Genomic DNA, 21,748 nt, shown 5'->3' on the forward strand with positions numbered 1-21,748 from the left:
CAAGGTGGAAACTGCAATGCTGCTTAGGCCCTAGTCTTGGAAGCCACACACCGTTACCTATTTTGTATTCTATTGGTCACACATATGGACCCCGATTCAGTGTAGGAGAAGACTGCACAAGACCATAAATTATCAGGAGTTGAAGATCTTTAGAGGCCATCTTGGAGGCTGGCTCCCAAAGCTGGACACCTTCTTCCCCAGAATAAAGACTGCATTTCCCAACATCCTCTGATGTTAGGTGTGGCCATATGAGCAAGTGTTTGCCAATGGGAAGAGAGCTGAGGCAGTACAACCACCTTCTGAGATTTGTCCTTAAGGTGAAGGGCATGCCATTCTCCTTCCTTTCGCTTCTTCCTGGAGTGTATGAACTGACGGCTGGAGCTGAAGTAGCCATTTTGGATTCTGAGGTGGAAGCTGTGTGTTGATGGTGTTTGGAGGACCAAATAGAAAGAGTTAGACCTGATGATCACAGGGTCATGAAGGATGCTCTGGGTTGCTTAGATGTGCAAAAGAGAAACAAGCTTCTTTCATATTTAAGTCACTGTTACTTTAGGTTTTGCATTACACACAGGCAAACCTCCTCTGAACTAATACTGGCAAGTTGCTTACTTTTTGCTAAACTTCAGTTCCCCTCTTTACAAAAGGGAGACAATTACATAGAGATGTTGTGAGCAGTAAATAATGTTATGAATATAGAGTGCATGGCACAAAACAAGGCTCATAGGAAACACTTGATACATTTTTGAGCTGTTATTATTCCCATTTTACAGATATTAAAACTGAGCCAGGTGACAAAGCCAAGGCTAGAACACAGGTCATTCCTCAAATCTGTTCTCCTAATTATTATGATGCAATGAGTTGCTCTTTTGGTAAAAGTGGATAAATGAAAGTAAAGCTATAATGGTAGGTGAGGCTGATGTGGGTTTGGAATAGGGAACGTGAGTCTGTGGGCAATGAGAAGCCTTAAAACACTCTTGTGAGGAGAAAGGTAGGATTAGAGCCATAGAAATGAAGTCCTTGTGTCTTCCCTTATTGTTTGTTTTGGGATTTTGGGTTTTTTTTTTTTTGTGGTACGCGAGCCTCTCACCGTTGTGGCCTCTCCCATTGCGGAGCACAGGCTCCGGATGCACAGGCTCAGCGGCCATGGCTCACGGGTCCAGCCACTCCGCGGCATGTGGGATCTTCCCAGGCCAGGGCACGAACCCGTGTCCCCTGCATCGGCAGGCGGACTCTCAACCACTGCGCCACCAGGGAAGCCCGTGTCTTCTCTTATTGAGGCTGCTTCAGCAAGCCCAGCCTCACAATCCCAGGATGCTCAGAGGACATTTTTTCCTTGTCATTGGGTTCTTGCTTCTGCCTCCCAAATGCTCTTCTAGGGCCAGATGTGGAAGAGGTCTTGAAGCAGTACCTTGGACGTGACTTACTTTTGACTTGATTCTTTGCCAGTGCTCATAACCAACCCTGAAATCAATCTTTCCACCCTCGCTTGGACAATCAGGTGTAAATATACATTTTAATTATTTACATAATTAAGTCAGTGATTTGCCACTGATCCGATATGTTTGACAATATTTCGGTGCCATCTGTTTCCTAATTGGACTTAATCTCCAAAAGATGTTAACAAAATAGCCCCCAAATAATTTTTTAAAAAATCAAGCTACAAAAACCCTCCACTCGCCTTCACTGTATTCATAAATATACATAAACACACACAACACAGTTTCTCCCAACATTTGTACTGGTTTTAGGCATTGTATACATGTGGCCTGATGTCTTATATCAAATATTGAAGGCCTCTAGGTGACATAGGGAGAAGTATATTGGCCCTGAGAGGCAAGTTCAAGAGCTGACTCTCTGTGTGACCTTGGGCAGGTCAATTTCCCTCTCTGGGACTCAGCTCTGATATGCACATAACCCTTGTCCCCATCTGCTGCTCAAATGTCTTCTGCATTTGAGTACCCTATGAATAGGTACCCTATGAATAGCTGTCCTCATTATATGGACACTATTCATTTTATTACTAAAATTACTAAAATGTTTTATTACATTTTATTACTAAAAATGTTCTTGAAATATGATCTGGAGACCTGGGTGAAGGCTAATTTTTGCTCTGTGACCTTGGGTGACCCCTTTCCTTTCTGTGAGCCTAAGGTTTATTTTTCTATAAAAGGGAAGTAATAATATCCCATATTGATTATGTAATTTTGCCTTGTTGGTTGAGGTCATGAAAGATAGCGTTTTGGTCAAGAGAATAGGCTGTAAAATCAAAGTGTCTGGGTCAGAGTGCCCACTTCTCACTTACTAGCCATAAGCCCTTGAGAAGTTACTTAATCTCTCCCAGTCTCAGTTTCCCAATCTGGAAAATGGGGTTCATGATAATACCTTCCTGCTGGGAATATTGGAGGTTTAACTAAGAGAATGCTTGAAAAGTCACCAGCTTTCAGCAAACTCTTAATTAAGATGATCATTATTACAAGGTTGTTGTAACAGTTTCATGTGAAAACCTGTTTTGGACTATGAGACTAAAACTTCTAAAAACTTTCTCAAAGTATGTGATACTTGTACACCCGTTTAGAAACATTGCCCTATGGACTTTAAAATAATTTTATCTACAATTTAGAGGTGAAAAATAAGGCAAAGAAGATTCAAATGATTTATGTAGGGAGTGATTTTAGAAACTGTGTTTTTTCCACAAACCCGGAGAGAGAGCTCTGACAGTCCAAGAGGATTTCATTTCTGTTTGCCCGAAAATCACTGTCACTGAGCTGCCTTGTTTTCAGCTTTTATTGAGAGCTTTTTTTAAAATTTAATTTTAGGTATTTTTGAGAGCGGTAAATTTTTTCTGTGCAGCCCGACCTTCTGGAAAGAATTAATTAATTGATTCAATAAATATTTTTGAGCCCCTGTAGTGTACTAGGTACTCTCCTAGGTGTTGAGAACACAGCAATGGATAAGACAGTCAAAATCTCCTTCTCCACTTGAGCACATTCTAATGGGACACACACATGCGCGCGCACACACACACACACACACACACACCCTGTGTGATGTTCTATAGCAGATCAGGGCATGATGGTGGAGGTTACATTTTCAATAGGGTAGTAAGGGAAGGACTTTAGGAAGAGGGGGCTTTGTGAGAAACTTGATTGAAACAAGGGAATATGCATGTGGATATCAGGGAGAAGGGTGCTCCAGGGTGAGGACACAGCAAATGAAGACCCCAAGGTGCAAATCTGCTTGCTCATTAGAGAGCCCCAAGAAGGCCAGTGCAGCTGGAGCAAAAGGAGGGCAACAGTAGAAGGAAATGAGGTCAGAGTGACAGCTAGGGACTGAGCTTGTGGGCCATGGTGACAACTTAGGACTTTCTTCTACAGGGATGTGAAGCCTTTGGGGGGGAATCCTTCACATGAGAACGGCATGACTAGATTTATGATTTGATGTGAAGATTCTGGCTCCTTTTTCAAGACTAGACAGTCAAGGCTGAGAATAGAAGCAGAGAGGCCAGGATGGCACCTGCTGTAGTACAGTCACGTAAGCAAGATGATGGTGGCGAGGTGTGTGAGGGATGGAGGTGGTGAAAGTGACTACCTTCTGGATGTGTTTTAAAGGTGGACTCAACAGGATTTGCTACCGGATTGGTGGTGGGTGTTGGGGAAATGAGAGGACTCAAGGGTGATTCCTAGGCTTTTGACCTGAGGAAGCGGGGTTCAGAGGAGGAATGAAGTGCTCATTCCTGAGATGGAGGGTTCTAGGTGTTTTTGTAAAAAAAAAAAAATTTTTTAGAGGTTGGAATCTAAGGTTCCATCTGGAGCACACTAAATACATCTTAAACATGCAGTGTGGATTCATCAGCACATAGATGATATTAAATAAAGCCAAGGCCCTGGCTCTACCATCATGTAACATCTATGCTATAATAGAGTTAAGAAAAGGGTTCAAGGCCTTCCACCTGGTGTACTCCAACATTTAATGGTTAGGAAAGGAGCAACCAGGAATGGAGAAGAAAAATCTAGCAGCCAAGTAGACTAGATTCCCAGGGCTGCTGTAACTAAATTCCACCAACTAGGTGGCTTGACACAATAGAAATTTATTCTCGCAAAGTTCTGGAGAACAGAAATCTGAAATAAAGTTGTTGGCAGTGCCCCATACTCCCTCAGAAGCCTCTAGGGGTAAGTTTTTCCTGGCCTCTTCCAGCTTTGGGTGGTGGCTGGCAATCCATGGTGTTCCTTGGCTTATGGCAGTGTAACTCTGATCTCTGCTTCCATTTCCACATAGTTCCCTTTCCTTTGTCTGCTCTGTGTGTCTCCAAATCTCTCTCTCTTCACAAGGACACCAGTCACTGGATTTAGGGTCCACCCTAATCCAGTATGACCTCATCTTAACTTGACCCTGTTTCCAAATAAGGTCATATTCCCAGGTACTGGGATTTAGGGCTTCAACTTATCTTTCCAGGACATGATTCACCTCACAACAGAAGATAATACAGTCTGTGGTTAACACTTCATTTTGTGTTTTCTGTTAGCACTTCCTGACAACCAGAGTGAATGTTCAGATTTTAATTCTCCCTTTATTGGTCATTTTGGGGAATTCAACACGATAGCATTTTTTTTCAAATAGTAATTATGTGGGATGTTAAGAAAGCGTTAACCTGAAAAAAAAAGTTTTCTGTAGTCAGATACATTGGAAGAGTACTGTGTTAAACATACATATTTTTTACATTGCAGGACTTTTCAGTGCCTTTATTAGGTGAATGGGCATTGGGAATCTCCAAGAATGGGTGTAGAGCATACAGCATTCCCTTTAGTTCCCAGAAACTTCAGATTACAGAGCATATTATGTTCAGATGAAAAGGGAAAACATGGGTGACTGCAATGTGGGATTCTGTGGGTGCTAAAAAACTGAGAAATCAGAGGAGACAGTCTTACAAATGACATATAAATAACCTTCAGTTCTTTATCCTTTAAAGAAAGCTCCTGTGCACACTGCACCATCTATTCAAAATCAGCAAATTCCATTATGCAGATGAAATCCTTTGGAAACAAATCTGACATGCGGAGAAAGAGAGAGAGAAAAAAAGTTTAATCTACCTCAGACATTTGATTTCATTTTAACCTTCTCAGGAAAATGTTTCCTCTGTAATGTTTCCGATGGATTTGAGCTGATCCTATTATGCTGGATACTCATTCATTCTTTTCCAAATAATATCTGAAATGTTGATCAGCGGAGCCCACTGAGGGCCGAGTACATTATGTATAGTATCCCATTTAATCCTTCCCATATCCTGCAAGGTTTTCCTTCTTTTATAAAGAGGTTTGGAACAACTTTCTTAAGATTGTACAATTAGTAATAGCAGTAATGCTATTCAATCTTAAGTCTGTCTCTGAAACCCATGATTCTTCTAAGTGATTCTGAGTGTTTTTTTGCTTATTCATTTGTTTTAGAAGGAGAAAGGGGAGAAGGTAACCTTACAGAGAACATCAAATAAGAGGAAGCAAATTATTAATGATAATAATAGTAGTTAATAATTACTGTGTTTTTACTATTTGGCAGATGTTTTCTGGTTGAAATATTGCAGCTCTCCTACCAAACAGACATATTTATGACCATTTTATAAATAAGGAAATGGGGTGCAGAGTGATTCTAGTAAGTGCCACAGTTGGGATTAGAATCCAAGTCTGACTCCATAGTTCAGAATTTTACCCCATTTATTTTCATTTTCGCTATCTTTAAATGAGGTCCTCCATTTGATGGTGTGGGAAGTAGTGACATAAACAGTGGTGGTTACTTGGAGCGCTGGGTTAAGAAGGATCCTGAATCTCTATGTAGGCTCAGTGAGAGGAAGTAATGTTTAGATTTGGGTATGTCTGTCCTGGGGATGGAGACCACAGGCAGATGTGCTGTCATTGTTATTCTGGCTTAGCCCCTTCACTGTTTTGGGATGCCTGCCTTGTTTTCTCCTTTTCCCTTTTTCTCTAAAGTACAGAATGGGTAGTTTGCAGAGGGAGGGCTAGGTTAGAAGCATTATGAGAGTAGTTTTGCTTTAAAGGTGTGTCTAAATGAGAGATCTGGTCAAAGCAGGGCTCTAAGGCAATTGTAATACTACCACTGTGACAGTGCCCTGTCTTCTAAGGGCACTTTTTTAAAAAATTTTACTTTTTATTTTATATTTGGGTATAGTTGATTTACATTGTTGTGTTAGTTTCAGGTGTACAGTAAAGTGGTTCAGTTATACATATACAGACCTCCACCCTGCAGGAAACTCTACTCAATGTTCTGTAAGGGCACTTTCACATGATCTGAGTTAGTTGATCCCCCAATGGGCTTTCAAGGCAGGCAGGATAGTGTTAATTATCCCACTTTATAGATGAGGAGACTGAGGCTCAAGGAGGCACAGTAACTTCCTGGTGCCCTCGGAGTTTCTAAGTAGCAGTAACAGTTTTGGATGCAGGCTTTCAGCCTTTGAATCCAACAGTCCTGCTGCTACTCTAAGACCTGTTCTCTTAATTTACTGTAGGTATGATCAGAGTTGGGATAAGAACAAGAGAGAGGTGAGCTAGCCCTGGGAGTATAGTTTGGATGGAAAGAATGATGGGCATGGTCAGGAAGGAGTGAAGTTTGGTGATGAAACCATTTCAGTAGTTTTTCTTCTTTTCACAGCCACCAACTCTTTCCTATATTGAATAATAATAATATGATAATAATAACCGACAGTATTGGGGTGTTTCCTATGAACCAGGCAGTATGCTCAATGCCTTAACTAGCTGATATAATTTAATCCTAAGAACAACCCAGCAAATTAGGCCCAATTCGTATCCCCTCCCCATTTTACAGATGACAAAACTGAGTCTCAGCAAGGTTTACTATTTGCCCCAGCTGGGATTGGAATGCAGGGTATTCCAGAGGCTGCTCCCTTATCCAGCGATCTCCTCTGCCTGTTAGCTCCACTGTCAGACTGGCTAGGAACCGTGGACACACTCTTGGTGTCTATTTCAAGATTCTAAAGCTGTTGTTTGCTTATAAACATCAGATCTGCAGCTGATGTAAAGCACCGCACAGATTTGCAGCACGTCACCACAGAGCTGACTGCCCCCGGCCGGCCGGGACCCAGCCAAGCAGTCATGTGCCTGCTTTCATCTGATGCAGGAGGAGACGCAGAGTCTCCCCTTCCAGAATCCTGACTTCAAATACATTTTCCCCCACTCAGGCTCTCTGTCTTTTCTCAAATACTCATATAAATCCTCAAATTTGTTATTACCCTTCCCTGGATCTATTTGTTTTTCTCCCTGTGTATTGTTTTAAATAGGAAGAAAACTGCTTTTTTAACCCAGTTTAATACCCCATTTAGAGCTGTCTTGCCAATCAGGAAATGAAATACAATCACATCAGGCAATGTGATTTAAATTCAGCCCTGTCTTCATATTTTGCCATTTGAGTCCTGAAATTTACACAGCCTCATTCTCACTCTAATTGATTCTTCTAACCTGACCATGACTTTTACCATCCTGTGGTTACAACACTCAACTGGCCTTATTTCTCTGCTGGCAGGGCATATATAACCTTTAAAGGGCCCCAAGCTGTCACGAAGTTTATGTCTCAAATTTAAGATTTTTTAAATGAAACAAGAACTGCCAGGAAGTTTAAAGAGCTTAATATGAAGAATAAAACATTCAAACATGAAGCTTTTTTTTCTGAAAACTTTATAAATAAAGATATTAACATTTCCCAGTATCATCGACACACCAAATATAGCCAATTTCCTTCAGCATGTGAAATGACCGAAGTAAGACTTTTACTCTATAAATAAAACTTGTAACTACAGACTCTACCCTAACTTGAATGATGCTATCAGTAGACTTGGGGTTGCCAAGGGTGGTCCTTGCTTTATCTGTTAAAGTAAGAAGAAATTGGCTAAGGTGATGGAAGGTCTAAGAGAATGTGGTTAGTATATATAATCTGCCTCAGAAATCACACTGCTTAGACTTATGGAACATTCTGTGCATTACTATACGTCATCATGTATACAAATATGACCAATAATTCCAAAGAGACTTGAATGTCTTGTTGGAATACACATCAGGCTGGGAGATGATTCCTGGAATCCAGATTTAGTTGTGTCACTAAGGGCCACCATTTCCTACATGATGGGCACTTTTAATGTTGAATTAAACCTTCACAAAAATGTATGGACAGTATTATTATCCTCATTTGACAGAAAAGCAAACTGTACCCCTTAATAAAGGAGCTTAAAAAAACCTCATAAGGACATGCAGCAAGTAAATGGGAGAATTGGGATGTGAACACAGGTCTGTCTGATGCCCAAGTCTCTCCTCTTAGCTCTTCTGTATCCTTGGACTAGGTACTTCCCATCTGGGCCTCAGTTTCCCTTCAGTGGAATAAAGAAACTGACCTAGGTAATCTTAATGTTTCTTACAAAATTAAAATGGATTTGGATTCGGAAGACCTGCTCTTGAGATCCAGAAACTGCTTTATGTTTTTGTCACCTTGGGCAAATTGTTCAATCCTTTTGAGCCTCAGTTTCTACACCTATGAAATGGGGATAAAAATCCTTAACTAGAGATCAAATTAAATAATGGAAATAAGGGTTTTCTTTCCATTTCACTGTACACAGGCATAGGCTTATTTTTTTGTTTTTATTATAAATGATTGCAGTAAGACCTAAACCTGAAAAAAATATCATGTTAATCATGTTGGTAGCTAGCTTGAAAATATCTATCTTCTAGCTAGCTAGCTAGCTATCCATCCTTACACTCATATCTAAGACATGAGAGTAAGGCAGAGGAAGGTTACAAAGTGATTAAAAGCAAGGGCTTTAATCACACAGACCTATGTGTTCTATCACAAACTCATGACATTATCTCAGGTAAGTGGTTAAACCTCTCTAAGGGTTGGTGCCTCGTGGTTAAACCTCTCTAAGGGTTAGTGTCCTCCGTGAAAGGGAATCACAGTGGGGCAACTCCATGAGGTTCATGTGAGAATTACATGGGATGAGAATGCCTGTAAGGCACTTAGCCCAGTGCTGGACACACAGAGTAGGGGCTCCATTAGCATTGGTGGGTGAGAGAGCAATAGTTCCCTAGCACAGGGAATACCCTGGACTGCCACACTTCCTTTTGCTTCTTTTTATCTTTCAATTCTTTTGATCACTTCCTTTATGAAATTAAAAAATCCATTTAACCTCCCAGGGCTCTTTGATCTCCTGACCCTCACAGCCAGCAGCAAAATTAAACCTACATGAATTGAATCTTTCTACAGGGAGGAACCAGGACAGGGGAGCCGGATGGAGCAGAAACAGGGATGATTTAAATTTCAAATTCAGAGATAATTCTTCTCTCATTCATTCTTAGCTTCATCTATCTTATGCTCTATACCAAGTTCTTCTGGGTTCAAGATCCCATTTCTCCACAGAGAACCCTAGGAATAGTAGGCCTGTTATTGTGGGTGTTATTTGAGAAGCCAGAAGGCTGAGGCTCAGAGGGAGATGAATGACTTGTCCAAGAGCCCTCAGATAATCAGTGTTGGAGCCAGTATGAAATCCAAGCATTCAATATAACAATATAATATGATATAATGTAATATAATATTAATATGATACTATAATAATGCATATATATGCACACATATATGTATAGATATAAAATAATCTAAGCATTCAAATGTATATATGTATATATGTGTAACATATGTGTACATAATACACACACATATATATTCATATATATATACACATATATATGTGTGTGTATATAAAATTTCACTTTTCCCCTGTTTGCTTGCCACTGAGTGACTGCTCCTCTCACTTTTAAAAGAGAGTTATTCTCCATTGGGGTGCACTGTGTAAGAAATGCTCAGAGCTTTTGGAAGAGACACCCCGGAAAAGTGCCTGGAATCTGTAGCACACAGAAGATAGACCTCTAAAATTATACAATATCCATTCTTTCCATCTTCATTGTTTCCACCTGTCGTGGGCAGAATAATTGTCCCCCAAAATGGTCTATGCCCTGGAACCTATGAATATGTTACACCACGTGGCCAAAGGATCTTTGCAGGTGTGATTAAGCTAGGGATCTTGAGACGAGAGATTATCCTGGGTTACCCGTGTGGACTCCATGCAATTACAAGGGTCCTTAGAAGAGGGAAGCAGGAGGGTTGGAGTCCAAGAGAGAGGTAAAGATGCTTCCTTGCTGACTTTGAAAATGGAGGAAGGGGTCAGGAGCCAAGGAATGCAGGTGGCCTCTAAGAGCTGGAAATGAGAAGAAAATGGATTCCATCCTAGAGCCTCCAGAAGGAATGCAGGCTGGTTGATAAGAACCATATCAGACTCTGATCTCCATTGGTAACTAACTAATACACCACCACCATCCCTAGCCTGGGCGACTTCAGTTACCTACAGACTGGTCTCTCTCCTTCTACTTCTCCCATCCTCTCCATCCACAGAATCTGTTCTCTGTGCAGCCACCAAAGGGATCATTTCAAACCTCAACTTGCTAATGTCTTTGTGTGCTTGAAGCCCTCATCAGCTTCCTGTCACACTTAGAAGAAAATCCAGAACTCTTATCGTGGCCTCATTTTCCCACCTGAGGCCTGAAGGTTATCAGGCTTGCCCACCCAGTCCTGGGAGGTTAGGGGGTAGATCTGAGCCCAGAACTCCAAGATCTGGCCCAAGTTTCTATGCTCTGAGATTTGTAGTCACATTCTCTGATCTGGAACTATCTCCCTAAGAGAAACGAAGTGAAGAGCTTTCCCAAAGAAATGTCAGGGCCATGGCCACAGTGTCTGAGGTTTTGAGAAGGAAGGCTGGAAGAAGTTGGGAAACTTTTTTTGGAATGTTCTCCCTCCTGCTCTCAGAATTTCTTGTACTCGGAAGTCCACAAAATGCTGGAAAGATAAATGAATTGAGGGAATTCTCTAGGAAAAAAAACAAGAATTATTTTAATAAATGACTTGCTCCCTTAATGCATAATAATTTAGTAAATAAATAATAACAATACAATATATACTTATTTCTATAAGGTATAAACTCCAATGCCTGCAGGACCAGACTGGAAACATATGAGTGAGAATTCAGGCCAAGTGTTGCTAGACCTTCCGATTTTTCAAAAGAAAATAGAAATCTGGAGTTTTATGTGAAAAAAGTCCCAGTTTTTAAATACAGGCAATGGGTTATCACAATTTGACAATTGTTTTAACCATGGGAAGACTAAACAGAACATTTCTGTGGGGGCTGGATGTCGCCAGTGGCTATCTGTCTGAGATGCTGCTCCTTCACACTAAGAGCCTGGTCACCTCTGACATCCTGGGGTCCTATGGTCAGGTATGACCTCATTCCACTTAAACATCTTTCCACCCTTTGAAATTTGGTTGGAGAAAAGGGGGTTCAGCAAATAAAAACAAAAGTAAACAAATGGGACCTAATAAAACTTAAAAGCTTTTGCAAAGCAAAGGAAACTGCAAACGACGAGAAGATAACCCTCAGAATAAGAGAAAATATTTGCTAACAAATCAACGAACAAAGGATTAATCTCCAAAATGTATAAACAGCTCATGCAGCTCAATATTAAAAAAACAAACAACCTAATCAAAAATGGACAGAACACCTAAACAGACATTTCTCCCAAGAAGACATACAGATGGCCAAGAAGCACATGAAAAGCTGCTCAACATCACTAATCATTAGAGAAACGCAAATCAAAACTACAATGAGGTATCACCTCACACCAGTTAGAATGCGCATCATCAGAAAATCTACAAACAACAAATGCTGGAGAGGGTGTGGAGAAAAAGGAACCCTCTTGCACTGTTGGTGGGAATGTAAATTGATACAGCCACTATGGAGAACAGTATGGAGGTTCCTTAAAAAACTAAAAATAGAACTACCATATGACCCAGCAATCCCACTACTGGGCATATACCCACAGAAAACCATAATTCAAAAAGACACATGTACCCCAATGTTCATTGCAGCATTATTTACAATAGCCAGGTCATGGAAGCAACCTAAATGCCCATGGACAGATGAATGGATAAAGAAGTTATGGTACATATATACAATGGAATATTACTCAGCCATAAAAAGGAATGAAATTGGGTCACTTGTAGAGACGTGGATGGATCTAGAGTCTGTCATACAGACTGAAGTAAGTCAGAAAGAGAAAAACAAATATCATATATTAACGCATATATGTGGAACCTAGAAAAATGGTACAGATGAACCAGTTTGCAGGGCAGAAATAGAGACACAGATGTAGAGAACAAACATATGGACACCAGGGACTTCCCTGGTGGCGCAGTGGTTGAGAGTCCGCCTGCCGATGCAGGGGACGCGGGTTCGTGCCCCGGTCTGGGAGGATCCCACATGCCACGGAGTGGCTGGGCCCGTGAGCCATGGCCGCTGGGCCTGCACATCCGGAGCCTGTGCTCTGCAACAGGAGAGGCCGCAACAGTGAGAGGCCCGCATACCGCAAAAAAAAAACAAAAAAAAACCAAACAAAAAACAAACATATGGACACCAAGGGGGGAAAGGGGCAGGGCAAGGGGGTGGGGTGGTGGGATGAATTGGGAGATTGGGATTGGCATGTATACACTAATATGTATAAAATTGATAACTAATAAGAACCTGCTGTATAAAAAAAATAAATTAAATGAAATTCAAAAATTCAAAGTGTAGCAGAAAAATTAAAATTAATTAATTAATTAATTAATTAAAATAAAAAGGGAGTCCAGCAAATCAATCTAGAGATGGGGGCCAGGGATCTCAGAGAGCGGCATGGAAGGGCCATATCCCTGAACCAGCTCATGTCTGAAGAACACGTCACACCCAAGCTGGGTGGTGAGAGGACAATGAAGGTAAGAGTCTTGCTCTGCCCTCAATTTAGTTCAATTTCTAAAATATCTGATGAGCCTACTGATGCCCTAGGATCTTTTTCAAGGTTGCAGTCACAGAGCTAAAAAGACAGGACCGCTGTGTGCCATGAATTCAATGTGGGCCTGTGGGATGGTTGTAAGACACGGATAAACAGGTAACCTTCATAATTTGGTCCACGTTGAACACGAATTTATGAAAATTGAATAAATCTAAGTGTACCTGGCTCTGCCTCGGGGGCTGGTAATTCAAGTAGGTTTCTTAGAGTAGGTGATTTAAGATGAGTCTTAAAATTTTTTTTTATTTAGGTTTAATTAACACATAACATTATATTAGGTGTTTCAGGTATACAGCATAATGATATGATATTTGTATATGTTGCAAAATGATCACCAAAGTAAGTCTAGTTAACATCCATGGCATTAAAAGATGATAGAGAGGTTTTTTGATTGTTTGTTTGTTTGTTTTTGCAAGGTAAAGGTGGATTCGTGTGCTCCTGAAAGAGAAGAAACTCTTGAGCAAAGGTATTGCTTTAAGTATCCTATATAAAATTCTGGTTAGGAAGAAGAAGGTACATTTGAGGAAAGGAGATGATAAGATAATAAGTGGACATAGAAAAGATACAATACCAGTCAGAGTAGGGCTTCCCTGGTGGTGCAGTGGTTGAGAGTCCGCCTGCCGATGCAGAGAACATGGGTTCGTGCCCCGGTCTGGGAAGATCCCACATGCCGTGGAGCGGCTAGGCCCGTGAGCCATGGCCGCTGAGCCTGTGCATCCGGAGCCTGTGCTCTGCAACGGGAGAGGCCACAACAGTGAGAGGCTCACGTACAGCAAAAAAAAAAAGAAAAAAAAGATACCAGTCAGAGTATGGCAGAAAAATTATGCAAAAGAGAGAGAAGATGGTGTGCCAGAATGAGGGTCACTGGTCTTCATGCTAGTCTTCTTGGCTTCTCAGTGATCTTGCCAAAAGTCTTTGCCTTCTCAGGACAGGACAGGACATTTGCCCATCATCTGTGGGGCTCACTGCTTCCTATCAAATGCTTACTGATCTTCTTTCAGGCCACAGAAAGTGTCCTTGTGGCTGGCCTGTGGTACAGACACTGGAGACCAGGTTAGGTATGGCATCTATATTCAGACCAGCATGAACAAGAAATGTAGGTCACATTTGCCTAGCCTGACAAGATGGGGACAGTGAGAGGTAACCCAGACCTCACGTCCTTTTCCCTGTGATCCACTTGGCCCAAACATTCAGAGATCCAAGGTTGGCTATCTTGAAATTCTTGATGATGACACCCAAAGCATCACATTCATTGGTTTACCATCATCCATGTGGAAACACTATTCTTTTTTGAACCTATCTTTCAAGTTTTATTACTAATTCTTTTTTCAAAATGCACCTTAGTGAGGTCCATTTTGACATTCCTTAAAATTGTAACACCTACCTCACCCCCAAATTCCCTACCTTCCTATTCTACACTATTTTAACTAGAGTATGTACTCTAAGATGGCAAGTATTTTGTTGTTTTATTTACTGCTCCATCCCAGCAGCTACAACAAGCATATGGCACATTGTAGGTGTGGGGATAGAGCAGTAATGGCACATCAGTAATTATTGGTTGAAAGAATGAAATGTGATATTTGTTGGTCTTCCATTGTGTGCTTGAGGTCTGTACCTTCATGGAACTTACAACTTGTCTGACGTTTAAATGTCAGACATACTCCAGGGCAGTGAGTGTATCTTAACCATCTTTGTACCCCCAGATACAGGATGATGTATAGCACACAGAAGAAACTCAATGAGGCTTTTCGTATGACTGAATCTGCTCAGCATGGCCATTTACGATCCAGCCAAACTGGGCTTCTCTATAATCCTTAAGAATTTCCATGCCTCCTGAGACCTTTTGGTTATTCTCTGCCCACTGCCCAAGTTCTAACTCTAATATCACTCATTCATCTGCAGTGATGCATTGATATTAAAAAGTAAGCTCAGGAGTCATAATGATGTGGCTTCAAATCTAGTACCATTATTTACTGCCTCTGTGAGCCTCGGTCACTTGCTTCACGTTTCTGAACTTGAGTTTCCTCATCTTTCAGCAGAATTGAATGTCAGTGCCTCTCTCATTGGATTGCTGTGAGGATTAAGTAAGGTTAATGGATTATAAAACACTTGGTACACTAAGAAATTCCTAAATATTAACCATTAAATTTTTTGAAAACCCCTCAATTTGCAATCTTATTGTAAGATTCTAGTGCATCTTTTATAGTGTTTGGCCCAGTTTGTCTTGCAGTATAAATGCTTGCACTTCTTTCTAAGTGGTATTCCCTTTGTGGGATGTGTTTCTGGTAGAAGGGTAAGGTGGTAAGAGTGAAAGGTGGAGGCTAGGCAGGTAAGGGGTCAGATGTGAACTATGCTATTGGTTAGCTGTGCTAACAGGAGCAGATCACTTCGTTTTTCTGACCTCTGCTTTCTCATCTGATAAATGGGTATGGCAATATTGAGAGCATAGAGTTGATGGGAACATGCAACAAGATCCCATTTGGACAGAGTCTGGAACACACTTGGTGGTTAATACCTATGAATGGCCAGCTTTTACAAATTTCTTGCTGAAGAATGGAGTATCCATTGAAACCAGTGACCTTGCCCCTTCCCCCCAGTCCCCTGCCCACTTCCCTCTGGGATCCTGGACCTTTTACTATATGCCCTTTTTGCATTTCATGCAATCTTACTGCAAAGGGAAAGCTGGATGGAAATATCTCCTTGCCTCTTGTGGGTGATTGGTTTACACCCAAATCACAAAATCTGATTATAAGTTTGTAAATGTCTTTGCTTGCAGAGAGAGACCATATTATTAATGGTCATAAAATTAAATTACCCAGTGCATTTCTATTCCGAAAGAAAAACTGATCCATGTTCACCAGTCAGGCTGCATAACGTAGATGTATAAACAAAAATGGGGGAGGGGGGAGAACACCCACCATGTTATTTATTCAGTTCCAAAACATTTTCCACACACCATATGGCAGGATTTTTTTTTCCTTTCTCAAGCCTTTTTCACAGATGTAATTATAATTCTTTTCACCTTCCCCAGAGAGATCATCTTGAGTATTGTAAAGATTGTGTGAAACTTGAGACCTTACAGGGAACTTTATTCTTGCAACAATCAGTCTCCTCCTCCTTTGCAGAGTTTAGCCACTAGTCCGTGGACAGTTGCTCTACAAAGTATACAACCTGGCAGTTTTCCCTGGGGACCATTAATAATGGGTGAAGGCTAAACATTATCACGATCATTTTCTCATGTGCTTCACCATCTTGCTAGTAAGGGTGCAATTCAGCTGGACCAGTGAGTTACACTATCTGCCTGAAACATGCCCCAGCCCACTCTTTACCTGGCTTCTTTATCATCTTTAGGGTGTTCTCTGATCCCATGAACATACAGACATTAGCAGTATTCCTACACCACATTCTTAGCAGGAGGGACCTTAGCATCTACCTCTCATTTATGTCACATGGAACCAATCAAGGGATTGAACATAAGGGAGGCATCTGCTAAACACTTGTTAATTTTGATTTTCCTGGTACATAAGAGTATTTATAAGGGTTGATTCAGATCAACCCAGAAAGCATATTCAGCTATGGGCAGGCATTCTTGAGATAGCAAAGACCCTCCCCTCACAGATTAAATACTCACTTGTGTTAGGGTTTTTACTAGGTGCTTTGTGTAAATGATCCCATTTATATCTCTAATAACCCTGTGAAGGAAATATTTTCATTGTATTTTTATTGAGATAGAAACTGAGGCTCTGAGTACTCAAGTGCTGTGGTCAAGGTCACATGCATTTTTTCTACAATGTTATAACAACAGCCATGGTGACCTAGTATCATACTCTGTACATGCATCACCTCACATCGACCCCAACACAACTACAGAAAGGTCATTCTCAGTGAGTCATTTTTGCAGTGAGGAACTAAGACTCAGGAAGCATAAGGAACTTATACATAAGCATCACACACCCTCTGAGTTCTAAAACATGAAAACCTAACCTCCATTTATATCCTTGTTTCTATGGGGTAACGTATTCCAAACTCCAAACATCTGAGTTTCAAAGGAACTTTTGGCAACATAACCTGTTTATGTGGTGAAGACTGTCTGTATCTTCCATATTGATAGGGTACGTCTGGCAAGAGCAAAAATCATCTTGTGATTTACCAGATGGCAATTCTGTTCTCCAGCTGGATTGGGAATCCCTGAGGACCCATCCCTTCCTGCGGAATTCCAGCAGTACAACCTCTGTGCTGTGGCTTTTCCACCAGACACAGGTCTTCTTGGGCCCCGAGACTGAGTCCACATTGCTCTCAGCAGAATGAGAAAGAGGTAACCCAGGTCTAAACTGTCCCACACTTGATGTAAATGGACATTCTCTGCCATCAGAATAATCACAGCCCCGTGCATCCTCCAAAGTTGCAGATTTACAAACCATTAGGGCTAAAAGGTGGAGAAAGATAGTTCTATAGAAATCATCCAGGGAAGAGCTATGATCAGTGGTTTACAGCAGTATTTTTCAATTGTTTTTGACCATAGCTTCCAGAACGATAAACATTTTTTTACTGTGATCAAGTGTATATATGTAAGTGTATATGCATATATGCATATAAGCAAAATATATATTATACATAAAACATATGTATGTGTGGTGGGAATAACTGAAATAAAAATTTCCCCAAACAATACTTACCCTTATTATGTGAGATTCATGCTTATTTTTCTATTCTAATCCTTTCCAATTCATTCCTTTCCACTAAAAAAAAAAGGTGCCAGTCACAACCCTCTAAATTTTAAAGCCTGCAGTTTGAAAAACATTGTTTTCCTCCAGGTTCTAGTTACAGCTCTGGGGTACTATACCTAACCTTTCTTAACCTCAGTTTCCTCATCTGTACAATGGATATAATACCACTACTTTTCTCATACGATTGTTGGAAGGATTAAGTAAGATAATGCTTATCTGCGAATCCTTGGGAAGTGATAACTTTTACAATAGAAATGCTGACTTATGATCTAATCCATATCCTTCCTTTTAAAGATGGGAAACTCAGAGCCACTGAAGGGGAAGAAATTCACCAGAGGTCACTCTAGCCATGAGCAGAGTGTGGGACTGGAATGCAAACTTCTGACACCTGCTATTACCCTAGGCCGCCTGCAACGCGTCCTGCTTTTAGAAACCGCATTAACTTCTCCAGCTGACCAGCATGTCTTCAAATGGGTGACTTCTTCTGTACCTTTCCCAGCCCCTTGGTAACCCATTCATACCGGGTTTCCTACCGAGAGTGTTCAAAATGCCAGTGCCCCAGGGAGACCACGTTTTCCACCTGCTGAGTGTAACAACTAGCAAATGGCTCCGTAGGTCAGGGAATGAGGCTAAGGTATGTTAAAATGGGAGGAAAAGAACTCCCAAATGGCCTCACGAACTCCTTCTAAGTCCCTCGGAGAGATTGGCCTGGGACTATATGACAGCAGAGAGTGGTTAAGTTCCGAGCCTGGTCCGTAAGAACTGCAGTGGCATACAGGGATTTGCAAGGAAGCCAGTAGCCATGATTAAAGAATGTTTTCAGCATCTTTGCATAGGTGAAGGGTGGGCACCTAGGCTACCTTTCCAGCCCCATCATTGCCTGTGATTACCCAGCACTTCCCCCACTCCTTGCCATTGCTTGGGCATTTCTTTCCACCTAGAACACCATTGCTCCTTCTGCCATGTATTCAAATCCTTCTCCTCCTAATGTCTTTCTGTGATGCCTACGCTGACCCCAGCTGGAAGATACTTCATGGTAGCTGGCATCTTTTGGGGGACATTCATCATACCCTACCTGTGATTAGATAAGTATAATAAGTATATAAAATTGTTCTCTCCTACTAATATGTAAGCTCCTTAAGGGGCAGAATCTCTGAGTTATATTTTGTCTTTCTTGGCATCTAGCAAAGTGATTTATTTGTGCATATGAGGCACTGAAATGTGTGTATTGGTTGGATAAATGAGTGAAAAAAATAGATGAGAGTGTGGGTAGGTGAATGCTCTAAGACGGCCTAGTATCACCAGGATAAATTACTGAGGATGTTTTCATGCATGTACGCATGCATGCACATGAGTGTGTGTGTGTGTGTGTGTGTGTGTGTGTAAGCCAGAGGTTCTCACCCTTGGGTGCTCATGAACATTCCCTGGGGAGTTTATATAAAGTATTGAGGCCTCACCACCAGAAATTCTGTTTAAACTATAATGGACTAGGACATGGGGAATGCATATATTTAACATGCAGTGGTGATTCTGATATGCAGCCGTGGTTCAGAGCCACCACTGTTAGTTTTCTGATGAATAGAAAGACAGTACATGAAAGTGCCAAGTAAAGTAGCTAGTCCAGGGTAGTGCTTTATAAATGTAGATAAATACTTCCTCTCCTCTATCCTCTTGAGGGTTGGGACTTTATATTACACCTCTTTCTGTTGTGCAGGGAGCTGAGCCCCAGGGACAAGTTAAAGAGAGGGCAGCCGATGTTTCAGTGGGGGAGATGATCTAGTATCCAAAGAGCCAGTCCAGAGAATGAATGCTCCATGTCCACGGAACTTGGGTAAAACCCTTGTAGACTATGGCATTCGGGGAAAACTCTGTGAATAAGGTTAGACCTGAGTTGGGCTTCAGTGCATGGGTAGAATTTAGCAAATTGGTGAAAAGCAAGTCTGAAGGACCTTCTGGAGAAGGAACATAGCATCATCAAAGACAGGAAAATAGGGGAAGACTCTATGTGCCAGGCATGGTGCTGAAAATTTTACATACGTGCATGACCTTCTTTAAGACGCATAGGAGCTATTACTGTCCCTACTTTACATGTGATGGAACAAGATTCAGGGAAGGCAAGCAATTAGCTCAAGGTCACATAGATAGGAAGCAGTGCCACTGAGAATGAAACGCGGGTTTGTCTGAGATATTGCAGGGTGAAAAAAGGTTGGGGTGGGCGTCATGTGCAGAACATTCTGTCTGAGTAGGTCAACGTGGAGAGGGAAGGAGAGGCAGCTAGATTAGAAAGGCATCTCTGATCCAGAATGTAGACACCAGTGTACCTCCAGATTTTGAACTTTACCGTGGGGGCCACAGGGAGTTGTAAATTTTGGGGTGACACCACGAACGTGGCTACAAGTACAGAGAATTGAGTTAGCAGCGTTGACAGAAGCCTTGGGGTAAGTTATTGAATCCACGACTGGTTTAATGGGAACATTGATCTTACCTTTCCTAAATTATGTTTGTTGAGGATCAAGCCCAACAATTAGACCCTTTCCAGCAAAAGAGATTTGTAAAGCATCAGCCGAGAAGATTTCACAATCTCATTTCAGTGTATTTCTCTAGGGGGTGTTGAACAAGAACGTTTTTACTGAACACCCACTACATGCCAGAGCTTGTGCTGTGAGCTGCAGAGAAAGAATTGAACAAGGTTCCCTCCCTTCTCCTCTTCCTACCATCGTTGTGCCCTCAGAGACCCAGTCAGAACTGACTCATCGGATGCTTTCCGTTATTTCCCAGCTATCTTTTCTCTGACCTGAAAATGCACAGAATTACCTTAACATTCCCAACTGGGTCTTATTTTCTAAGCCACTTTCATCTGTTGTCTTGCTTTCCTTTGGACTACATCCAATTTATCACTTTTTTTCTTTTCTTTCTGGAAACATGATGCTCAAAATTGAACACAGCCATCCAATTAAGTCTTAACCACAGCCAACTAGGGCATAGTGATTGTCTAGCTTGTTTTACATGGTGAAATCTTATTAGTAGGTAGATGGGGAGGGGGACACTAGTATACTTGTGTCACTTGGATTTCTTTTTTTTTGGACGCATCACACGCAAAGGTGGGCAGCAGAAACTAATAAGCCATCAGCTGCATTAGAAATATTCTTACTTAATTTGGGGGAGGCTTGTTTTATTTGGGAGGGTTTTTCAGTCACTTATTTTATTACCTTGACATTTATTTATTTATTTATTTATTTATTTATTTATTTATTTATTTATGGCTGCGTTGGGTCTTCGTTGCTGAGCACGGGCTTTCTCTAATTGCGGAGAGAAGGGGCTACTCTTTATTGGGGTGCATGGGCTTCTCATTGTGGTGGCTTCTGTCATTGTGGAGCACGGGCTCTAGGCATGTGGGCTTCAGTAGTTGTGGCACGCGGGCTCAGTAGTTGTGGCTCACGGGCTCTAGAGTACAGGCTCAGTAGTTGTGGTGCACAGGCTCAGTTGCTCTGCAGCATGTGTGATCTTCCCAGATCGGGGATCGAACCTGTGTCCCCTGCACTTGCAGGCTGATTCTCAACCACTGCACCACCAGGGAAGCCCACCTTGACATTTTTATACCCCTGGTAACAACTTTTTTTATAAGTTAAGCTTTTACTTAGGTACAGTGTAAAGCTCTTCTTCAGATGAAAGCTGTTATCTGATTCAGAGCTTAATGTTTAAAAGTTCTCAAGCTGGTGAATCTAAAGACATTCCCTGCATAATTGTGTACTTAGAATTCAGTTGCAGTGTAAAAGAGAGAGAGCTTCATGTTCTGTCTGGAATTACGAAAAAAGACAACTTATTTTTAAGTGAACTGGGGGAGAAGGGGGAAAAAAGACTGTGATGGAAGGTGTTTAGCTGAGTTACTGAAATACCATCTGGAGGCTTGGCTGGAAAAGAAGAGAAACCCTAGAAGGAACAAGAAATGGGAAAAGGAAGCCAAGAAAGGACGAGCACGCTCTGGGAGATGTGGTCTCAACCAGTGATGTGAATTTGTACAGAGCAGAGGGGTGAGCTAATGTGTCCCTTGGATAAAAAGGGAACAATTATTTACTTTTTTTA

Source organism: Mesoplodon densirostris, chromosome 6 (assembly GCF_025265405.1).
Source record: "Mesoplodon densirostris isolate mMesDen1 chromosome 6, mMesDen1 primary haplotype, whole genome shotgun sequence".
Classification (NCBI taxonomy): Eukaryota; Metazoa; Chordata; class Mammalia; order Artiodactyla; family Ziphiidae; genus Mesoplodon; species Mesoplodon densirostris.